Raw genomic sequence first — 11,130 nt, forward strand, 5'->3', positions numbered from 1 at the left:
CGGGCTGGGCCTGCATGCTCAGTTGCTTAGTTGTGTCTGACTCTTCGCGACTCCATGGACTGCAGCCTGCCAGGCTTCTCTGTCCTTGGGATTTTCCAGGCAAGAATGCTGGAGTGGGTTGCCATTTCCTCCTCCAGCGATCCTCCCAACCCAGGGATCCAACCTGCATCCCTTGTGTTTCCTGCATTGGCAGGCGGATTCTTTCCCACTGTACCACCTGGGAAGCCCGTAGGGAACAGACTTGTGGTTGTCATGGAGGTTGGGAGGAGGACGCTTCTCTGGGGTCTCAACTCTTAAGATTGATCCTTAAGTTTACAGTAAAATTTCTACTCAGGTGGATTTTCCCCTTATTCCAGGGCTGATCTAAATGTAGCTGTTCATTAAAAAGATGGATTTATTTATCCAGAAAGTTTTGAGAACCTATTGTATGCCAGGGAGCACAGAGCTTATATGCTTATAAGGAAGTCAAATTATTGAAGGATTAAAAAATGTTTATAAAGTCTCAGATACTGATAAATAACAACCAACAAAAACAATGCAAGAACTGTCCATTAGTGATGAGAGGTGGGAGAGGTGGTTACTATATCCAAAGCTCTGAAAAAGGAAAACAAGACCTGTATGTATCCACCAACTTTAAAGGCTTGATTTAACTTACATTTTCTGTTTTGTTTTGTTTTTGGGCCTTATTTTAAAACCTGATTAGATGGACAAGGTGACACAAAAGTTTTATGATTTCCATAGGTCTTTTCCTGAGATTGAATAGTGAGAAATTCCTGTTAAGCACCACCAGATGGTGCTGTTAAGGTTTGGGGTGTGTTTCTATGTCATAGCTTTTAAGGTTTTGGTTTTTGACTAAACACAATGAGATGTATTTAAATAATTCTGCTGGTAAAATTGCAATGTTTTATGTGAAGGAAAAAGTTGTGCCTTGAACTAGACTTTTGCTTTTGGGGACACTGCCAAAATGTTAACAGCCTGATAAAAAGCCTGCTAAGCAGTATTAACATCAGCAGAGGTTAAATAAATGAGATAGAGTAAATTAGTGGCCTAGATGGGAAACAAACTAGTCTTTGATTTTATAACAGAATTCTCTACAATGTGTATGCTACAATGGAGTTAGAAGGGCAAAATGGTTTAGTGGAGAGTAACTCTGGTGAAGGGATTCCCTTGTGGCTCAGCGGTAAACAGCCTGCCTGCCAATGGAGGAGACGGGTTCGATCCCTGAGTGGGGAAGATCCCCTGGAGGAGGAAGTGGCAACTCAGTCTAGTATTGGTACCTGGGGAATCCCATGGACAGGGAAGCCTGGCGGGCTACAGACCATGGGGTCGCAAAAGAGTCAGATACCACTTAGCGACTAAACAACAATTCCAATGAGAGGTAAAGAAGATGCAGAAGTTGCCAGGAGACGCTGCCATCCTGTGATACACAGCTGACACAATTGGTGTCAGCCCAGGGGGAGCTCCAGAGAAAAGAATGCCTGCCAGAAACATGTTGGGTGGAAAGAGCTGGGCCTTTGTACCACTCACTGCCTCTTCGGGTTTTGGCCTGGTGCCATCTTGAGACTAACGTGGTGGAAAGGTGAGGGAAGTCTGACAAAGCTTGGAGACTGTCAGCTGGCCCCTCCTTGCAGCTAGCCATTAGGGGATCTGAGCAGCACATCTCTGTTTGCCACAGATTTAGAAAGAAAATACCCTCTTTATAGGATTACAATGAGGAAATCCTGTGTACCTTGCTTATAAGGGGCTTCCTTAGTGGCTCAGACAGTGAAGAATCTGCCTGCAGTGCAGGAGACCTGGGTTGGACCCAATCTCTGGGTCCAGAAGATCCCCTGGAAGAGGGCATGGCAACACTCCAGTGTTCTTGCCTGGAGAATCCCATGGGCAGAGGAGCCTGGCAGGTTACCGTCCACAGGGTCGCAGAGAGTGGGACTCACAGACATTCACTTGCTTATAAAAGGAGGGTGGTGCTATGCTTGTTAATGTCTTTTTGAAGTGGGAAGTGTGGAGTAACTTAGGTTCTTAGTAACTGGTATATTCCTGAAATGTAACGCTGGGAAAAAGGTTATTTCTCCACTTTGCTGATAAGAAAATGATGATTCATTGTTGTAGAGCTTGAACTAGAACCCAGGTCTTCTGCAAAGCAGACCAGTTCTTTTCATTATATACTGTTTTCTGATACAGATCAGTCCCTGAAGGTAGTAACGAGTACACACTTATTTATATTAATAAAAGAGGTAATGCCAGATGCAGGGTTATGTTAACAAGAAAAACACATCCTTTGTTCATGTGGAATTTATTCTCCACTGACTGTACACCAAGGGACCAATTCTCTTGGCCATAGGAACACAAGAGAGGAGCACCTAAACCCAGACTTGTGGTGAGGCAAGCCTTTAATTTGTTGCGAGAACAATGGCTACTCATCTGCCTAAGTATTTCGAGGTACAAATACATTTCCCCCCAATCTCTTGTTTTTCTTTTTGCACTATGACTTTTTTTTTCTTCCTTTTAAAAAAAATTTTTTTTTACTTTACAATATTGTATTGTTTTTGCCGTACATCAACATGCATCCGCCACGGGTGTACACGTGTTCCCCATCCTGAACCCCCCTCCCACCTCCCTCCCCATACCATCCCTCTGGGTCATCCCAGTGCACCAGCCCCAAGCTTCCTGTATTCTGCATCGAACCCGGACTGGCGATTCATTTCTTATATGATATTATACATGTTTTAATGCCATTCTCCCAAATCAATCCCCCCCCTCCCTCTCCCACAGAGTCCAAAAGACTGTTCTATACATCTGTGTCTCTTTTGTTGTCTCGCATACAGGGTTGTCATTACCATCTTTCTAAATTCCATATATATGTGTTAGTATACTGTAGTGGTGTTTTTCTTTCTGGCTTACTTCACTCTGTATAATAGGCTCCAGTTTCATCCACCTCATTAGAACTGATTCAAATGTATTCTTTTTAATGGCTGAGTAATACTCCATTGTGTATATGTACCACAGCTTTCTTATCCATTCATCTGCTGATGGACATCCAGGTTGCTTCCATGTCCTGGCTATTATAAACAGTGCTGTGATGAACATTGGGGTACACATGTCTCTTTCAACTCTGGTTTCCTCGGTGTGTATGCCCAGCAGTGGGATTGCTGGGTCGTATGGCAGTTCCATTTCTAGTTTTTTAAGAAATCTCCACACTGTTCTCCATAGTGGCTGTACTAGTTTGCATTCCCACCAACAGTGTAAGAGGGTTCCCTTTTCTCCACACCCTCTCCAGCATTTATAGCTTGTAGACTTTTGGATCGCAGCCATTCTGACTGGCGTGAAATGGTACCTCATAGTGGTTTTGATTTGCATTTCTCTGATAATGAGTGATGTTGAGCATCTTTTCATGTGTTTGTTAGCCGTCTGTATGTCTTCTTTGGAGAAATGTCTATTTAGTTCTTTGGCCCATTTTTTTATTGGGTCATTTATTTTTCTAGAATTGAGCTGTAGGAGTTGCTTGTATATTTTTGAGATTAGTTGTTTGTCAGTTGCTTCATTACTATTATTTTCTCCCATTCTGAAGGCTGTCTTTTCACCTTGATTATAGTTTCTTTTGTTGTGCAGAAGCTTTTAATTTTAAGTAGATCCCTTTTGTTTATTTTTGCTTTTATTTCCAATATCCTGGTAGGTGGGTCATAGAGGATCCTGCTGTGAAGTATGTCGGAGAGTGTTTTGCCTATGTTCTCCTCTAAGATTTTTATAGTTTCTGGTCTTATGTTTAGATCTTTAATCCATTTTGAGTTTATTTTTGTGTATGGTGTTAGAAAGTGTTCTAGTTTCATTCTTTTACAAGTGGTTGACCAGTTTTCCCAGCACCACTTGTTAAAGAGATTGTCTTTTCTCCACTGTATATTCTTGCCTCCTTTGTCAAAGATAAGGTGTCCATAGGTATGTGGGTTTATCTCTGGGCTTTCTATTATGTTCCAATGATCTATATTTCTGTCTTTGTGCCAGTACCATACTGTCTTGATGACTGTGGCTTTGTAGTAGAGCCTGAAGTCAGGCAGGTTGATTCCTCCAGTTCCATTCTTCTTTCTCAAGATTGCTTTGGCTATTCAAGGTTTTTTGTATTTCCATACAAATTGTGAACTTATTTGTTCTAACTCTGTGAAAAATACCATTGGTAGCTTGATAGGGATTGCATTGAATCTATAGATTGCTTTGGGTAGTATACTCATTTTCACTATATTGATTCTTCCGATCCATGAACATGGTATATTTCTCCATCTATTAGTGTCCTCTTTGATTTCTTTCATCAGTGTTTTATAGTTTTCTATATATAGGTCTTTAGTTTCTTTAGGTAGATATATTCCTAAGTATTTTATTCTTTTCGTTGCAATGGTGAATGGAATTGTTTCCTTAATTTCTCTTTCTATTTTCTCATTATTAATGTATAGGAATGCAAGGGATTTCTGTGTGTTGATTTTATATCCTGCAACTTTACTATATTCATTGATTAGCTCTAGTAATTTTCTGGTGGAGTCTTTGGACTCTGGTGGAGTCTTTTCTGGTGGGTTTTCTATGTAGAGGACCATGTCATTTGCAAACTGAAATTTTTACTTCTTCTTTTCCAATTTGGATTCCTTTTATTTCTTTTTCTGCTCTGATTTCTGTGGCCAAAACTTCCAAAACTATGTTGAATAGTAGTGGTGAAAGTGGGCACCCTTGTCTTGTTCCTGACTTTAGGGAAAATGCTTTCAATTTTTCAGCATTGAGGATAATGTTTGCTGTGGGTTTGTCATAAATAGCTTTTATTATGTTGAGGTATGTTCCTTCTATTCCTGCTTTCTGGAGAGTTTTTATCATAAATGGATGTTGAATGTTGTCAAAGGCTTTCTCTGCATCTATTGAGATAATCATATGGCTTTTATGTTTCAATTTGTTAATGTGGTATATTACGTTGATTGATTTGCAGATATTGAAGAATCCTTGCATCCCTGGGATAAAGCCCACTTGGTCATGATGTATGATCTTTTTAATGTATTGTTGGATTCTGATTGCTAGAATTTTATTAAGGATTTTTGCATCTATGTTCATCAGTGATATTGGCCTGTAGTTTTCTTTTTTTGTGGCATCTTTGTCAGGTTTTGGTATTAGGGTAATGGTGGCCTTGTAGAATGAGTTTGGAAGTTTACCTTCCTCTGCAATTTTCTGGAAGAGTTTGAGTAGGATAGGTGTCAGCTCTTCTCTAAATTTTTGGTGAATTCAGCTGTGAAGCCATTTGAACCTGGGCTTTTATTTGCTGGAAGGTTTCTGATTACAGTTTCAATTTCTGTGCTTGTGATGGATCTGTTAAGATTTTCTATTTCTTCCTGGTCCAGTTTTGGAAAGTTGTACTTTTCTAAGAATTTGTCCATTTCTTCGATGTTGTCCATTTTATTGGCATATTATTGTTGATAGTAGTCTCTTATGATCCTTTGTATTTCTGTGTTGTCTGTTGTGATCTCTCCATTTTCATTTCTAATTTTATTGATTTGATTTTTCTCCCTTTGTTTCTTGATGAGTCTGGCTAATGGTTTGTCAATTTTATTTATCCTTTCAAAGAACCAGCTTTTGGCTTTGTTGATTTTTGCTATGGTCTCCTTTGTTTGTTTTGCATTTATTGCACTATGACTTTTAATTGCAAGTGAGAGAAACTCACTCAAGCTGTCTTAAGCAAAGAGGGTAAATTATTCAGATGCTGGAGTGTGACGATACTCAGTACAGGGATGCTGGGTGTTGAGAGTACCAAGGTTGAGAACATGGGACTCTGAGGATGCCACTGTTTACTTCTGATACATCCTGTGGGTCTGCTTCATGCTTTTCGCTCTATAAAACTGGTCACTTCTACAGACTTTCCTGGGGGTCCAGTGGTTAAGAATCCACCTTCCAATGCGGGGGACATGGGTTCCAACCCTGATTGGGAAGCTAAGACCCCCACATACCTCCAGGCAGCTAAGCCCACACACCACCAACACACTGCACTAGAGATGCCAGCAGAGCCCCATGCACCACCATCAACTACTGGCCCGGGAGTGAACCCTTGTGGACAGCCAGCCCCAGCTGCAGGTGACTGCAGCCACTCGAAACACCCCAGGGAGAACTGCCCCTCTAGCCTAGAAAACCTGGAGAAGTATTAATGAGCTGTTGCTTTTAGGTATTATGTTTTGGGGTGGCTTTGTATGCAGCATAGATAACTGGAATAGGGGTGCGGCCTTGGCTTTGGGACTGAGTAATGGATGGACACTGCCAGGGTCTTGAGAAGGTGGAGGATGCCACCTAGAAGGGCTTCGAGAAGACCCAGGGACAGGTCTCCAGGGAAGTTTGACGAGGGCTTGAAGACAGCGAGGAAAATGACCTTGGAGGCTGAAGGGAAGGCAGCAGGTTCTGCTGCCTGCTATTAACATGGAAAATAGAAAGGGCACCTAATGAACCCATGGATCCAAGGGAGAGATTTCCAGGCAGAAAGTAGAAAGTGTGTACTGGCTTCTCATAGCTTCTGTTGCAGCTAATGAAATGTGAGGAGAGAGAGGCGAACCAAAGAAGGAACTTTTCAGTTCAGTTTTTGGAGTATAGAGAAATAGAGAAGCCAGACCAATCTTTCCAGATAGCAAATGAAAGCTTGTGTTTTAAGAATGTAGTTTATCAAAGAAATGTTCCTTTTTTTTTTTTTTTTTTCCCTTTTTGATCATACAGCAAGGCTTGCAGGATCTTAGTTCTCTGACTAGAGACTGAACCCATGCCCCTTGCAGTGGAGGTGTGGAGTCTTAACCACTGGACAGCCAGGGAAATTTTCCCTCATTTTTTTCTTTCTTAAAGAATTTCTTGTTAAATCAATGATTAAAAATGTTGTTTTAAACACCATTGCTCTGTGTCCAAATTAAAACTGTAACTTTTAGTTGTACTGTAAATTTTCAATTTTGAAGAGTTTTTATATACGTTATCCAAATTCTGACAATCCTGGTGTTAGACTTATATAGGAAGCTATTGTTAGTTCACAATATTAAAAATAGCAATTTTGGGGTTCTGACTCTGTGCCTGCTGTTTGTTAAGCTTTAGACAGGTGATTTTACATCCTTATAGAGGAGGATTATGAAGGATTGTTAATTTATTATTATTAAGTATTTAGGATGAAGTCTGTTAAGCCAGAGAGGTAAATACCTAAACCAGGAAACATCAGGGGTAAAACCTCAATTCACACGTTAGTTTAATTCCAAGTCCAAAGTTTTACCTTTTTTTTTTTTTTGTGAGAAGAACAGGTATCAGCTTTAAACCAGAAAACATCTTCAATGTGTGGAATAGTCTCACCTTAAAAAAGTTCATACTCATTGTCTCACAGTCAATATTTTATATGAACTATAGTATTGATAAATTTTTTTATTTTCTCCATTTCCTTTAGTTAGAATACACCAGTATTATAATAAGCTTCTTTATTTGTGAAATAAATGGATTGGATCAGGTGACCTCCAGAGCACCTTTCACCTTCAATATTCCTTTCATGTCTTCTAATTTTCTGACACATGGGTTTTCTAAACGGTATCTGCAGGGTTGCAAATGAATTCTGTTTGACCAGCAGATGGGGCTCTTGATAATCAAATAGGTAGAAGCATTTATTGAGCTCCTACCTGGTAGCTCATACAGGAAAGAATCTGCCTTCAGTGCAGGAGACCCGGTTTTGATCTCTGGATGGGGAAGATCCCCTGGAGAAGGGAATGGCTACCCACTCCAGTATTTGGAGAATTCCATGGACAGAGGAGCCTGCTGAGCTACAGTCCATGGGTTGCAAAGAGACAGACATGACTGAACGACTGACACTTTCAAATATTCCCAGGTGGCTCAATCACTAAAGAATCTGTCTGCCGATGTAGGAAATGCAGGCTACGCAAGTTTGATCCCTGGGTCAGGAAGATCCCCTGGAGAAGGAAATGGCCACCCACTTCTGTGTTCTTGCCTGGAAAATACCTTGGACAGAGAAGCCTATAGGTCTATAGTCCAGGTGGTCACAGAGAGTCAGGACTGAGCAACTGGGCATGCACCTTGTGCCAGCCCTGGGTTGCCGCTGTTGCTGTTAAGTCACTTCAGTCATGTCCGACTCTGTGCGACCCCATAGACGGCAGCCCACCAGGCTCCTTGCTATTTCCTTCTCCAATGCATGAAAGTGAAAAGTGAAAGTGAAGTCGCTCAGTCGTGTCCAACTCTTTGCGACCCCATGGACTGCAGCCTACCAGGCTCCTCCGTCCATGGGATTTTCCAGGCAAGAGTACTGGAGTAGGGTGCCATTGCCTTCTCCAGCCAGGCCTGGGTGCAACCCTGCTATTGCTTCAGATTTATGTAACTATGTTCTTAGGCCTATTTCAAATTCTTGTTTTTACATGTGGTTAAAAACTTTCAAAGGAACACTTACTATTTTACCAAGAAGGAACTTTTCCCCTTGAATAATTGATTGATTACTGAGCTGTCTCCCAATGCTAAGTGCCATGATTTGATGTCCAGAGTTAAGTGACCTTAAGAGTCCAGGACTCCTTTGTGAAGGAGCTGTTATGTCTGATCTTCTGTGACTTTCAAACGTCTCCTAGGAGCTCAGGGGCTAGATACTGCAATTTATTAAGGCTTTTGTGATCATAAATAGGATACCGAAGCCATTGAGAGTTCAAGCATATTTTCAATTTATGCATGTATTTCTAATACAATCTTTCATCTATAAAAGGATAATAATACTAATACCATCTCTTTTTCCACCCATAGGTACCAGCTCTTCAATACATAATGCTTCCAAATGGGAAGTAGAATATTCCAGATGCTGCTGAAAATTTGTATTCTCTTTGTTTCTCAAGCTCTCTTATGATTTTCCAAAATCAATTATGAATTGATACAGAGCCACCGTCAATTATAGAAAGCGAAAGTCACTCAGTCATGTCCTACTCTTTGTAATCCCATGGACTATATAGTCCATGGAATTCTCTAGGCCAGAATACCAGGGTAGGTAGCTGTTTCCTTCTCCAGGGGATCTTCCCAACCCAGGAATCGAACCAGGGTCTCCTGCATTGCAGGTGGATTCTTTACCAGCTGAGCTACCAGGGAAGCAATTATAGGGTGGTGACTATATTGTTCTTTAACATTTCTAAGAGAGGTCTCAAGATAGGAGCTGCACTGTAGCTGGAAATGCCACATAAAACTCTTCAACAGTGAATTCTCTGGCAGTCCAGTGGTTAGAGACTCTGCACTGCCAAAGACCTGGGTTCAATACCTGGTCAGGGAACTAAAATCCCATAAGCCACCAGGGGGCAGCCAAAAAAGAGTCTGCTTCAACAATCAAATAGAAGATCCGTCAAATATTTAGATAACCTCTCAAAGGTAGGCCAGGACAAACTACTAGTTCTTCCACTCCCTAAGCTTGGCCATGAGCGGTCACACCCCTACTTGGTGTAAGCGCCTCTTCTCTGAGGCATGCAGAGGTTGAGTAATCCACGTAGGTCTTTGCCACAGGTTTGTCCTATGTGGGTCCACATGGCTGGATGTTCTTTGCCCTGGGCCATGCCTGGTCAGCACTTTGAGAAGCAAAGACAGATGTACCAGAAAAAACTGAATGGGTCTTTGGGGTCTAGCACGTGAAGATATGCTGTTTCTTCCCGCTTTGCCTCTGACACCCAAAATGTCGCATAACCAGTTTGTTACTAGAATGGAACTTTAATAAAGGAACTGCCTGTCTACCAGGGAAGTTGGTTGTTTTCCTTGTCATTGGAATTTGTCTTGGAGCTCTTCCTCTGAGCATGTTAATCAGTGTTTCTGAGCAGCTGGGGAGTAAACAGGAAAGTGCTGATTCACTAGTCTTAATACAGTGCTCCATTCTCTAGGACTTTTAACCTGTTAAATCCCTAACTCTTTTCTTGAGAGGACTTTCTTCTACCTTGGAAAGAGTTGTTGTTCAAGCTCTTGCATGCTCAGTTGCTCAGTCATGTCCGACTCTTTGTGGCCCCTTGGACTGTAGCCTGCCAGGTTCCTCTGTCCATGGAATTTTCCAAGCAAGAATTCTGGAATGGGTTGCTGTTTCCTACTCCCTGGGGATCTTCCCAACCCAGGGATCAAGCCTATGTCTCCTGCATTGGCAGGCAGATTCTTAACCACTGTGCTGCCTGGGTAGGTATTAATATTAGCTATTTGCTAATATTTATTGAGAATGTATTGTGTGCCTGGCATTGTCCCCAGCATTCTTCATTTGTCACCTCACTGCGATCTCACAACAATACTATGAGAGTAGTAGTATTTGGCCCATTTTGTAGCTGAGAAAACTCAGAGAGGTCAAGTCACTTGCTAAAGGTTGCACAGCAGGTGATGGACCCAGAGCCTCTGCTCTTCACCACAATGGAACATTCCAGGAATGTGTCCTTATTTGACCTCAAAGGAATAGAAAACTTTTAAATATTTATAAAACAGAATCAACTAGACTGAAAATTACTTTACTTCAGGGTCTGATCCTGTTTCTTATTTACTTTTTTACAAAATTTTCCATGCCATAGCCCTGCATATAATATTAATAGTCACCTGCTGTATCTCTTATATTGTATCAGTTTATCCTCATCATTTGCATCTGAGAAATGTGCCCAGTACTCAGCATATAATAGGAACTTAATTTATGTTTGGGGGCGGAAGTAGAAATAAATTTTGGAGACTATTTAAAGTTTACAAAATACATGTCTCTTACTCCACTGATTACTAATGAGAGATATTTCACACAGCATTCATTTAGCTGGAATTTAGAAAAGTATGTTTTTATGCAGTTTTTATCTGAAAGCATGTTAGTTTAATTGTACGTGAATTATATGTACCAGATTATATGTATGCACCTTATTTCCTTTTTCTTTTATAGCCATGCCACAAGGCTTGCAGGATCTTAGTTTTCTGACTGGGTTTTGAACCCGGTCCACAGCAGTGAAATCTCCAAGTCCTAACCATTGGACTGCCAGAGAATTCCCCTTACTCCCTCTTTATAATGTAGCATCTTCATTTCATTTTCAAGTATGAGAGCAAAGTGAATCAAGGCATTTGTTCATGTCAGGAGTTCACAGCTTCAGCAATGAGGAGACCTATTAAGAACTTTAAAAAAAG

General features: G+C 41.1%; 1 long non-coding RNA gene across 1 annotated transcript; it reads left to right on the plus strand.

Annotated features, from left to right (window-relative positions):
- Positions 1 to 1,059: 1,059 nt before the first annotated feature.
- Positions 1,060 to 9,742, plus strand: LOC129657594 (uncharacterized). The gene is made up of 2 exons (XR_008716867.1): positions 1,060 to 2,439; positions 8,770 to 9,742. It is a non-coding gene; the product is annotated as an uncharacterized LOC129657594 (long non-coding RNA).
- Positions 9,743 to 11,130: the final 1,388 nt, after the last annotated feature.

This window comes from Bubalus kerabau, chromosome 7 (genome assembly GCF_029407905.1).
Source record: "Bubalus kerabau isolate K-KA32 ecotype Philippines breed swamp buffalo chromosome 7, PCC_UOA_SB_1v2, whole genome shotgun sequence".
NCBI classification, from domain to species: Eukaryota; Metazoa; Chordata; class Mammalia; order Artiodactyla; family Bovidae; genus Bubalus; species Bubalus kerabau.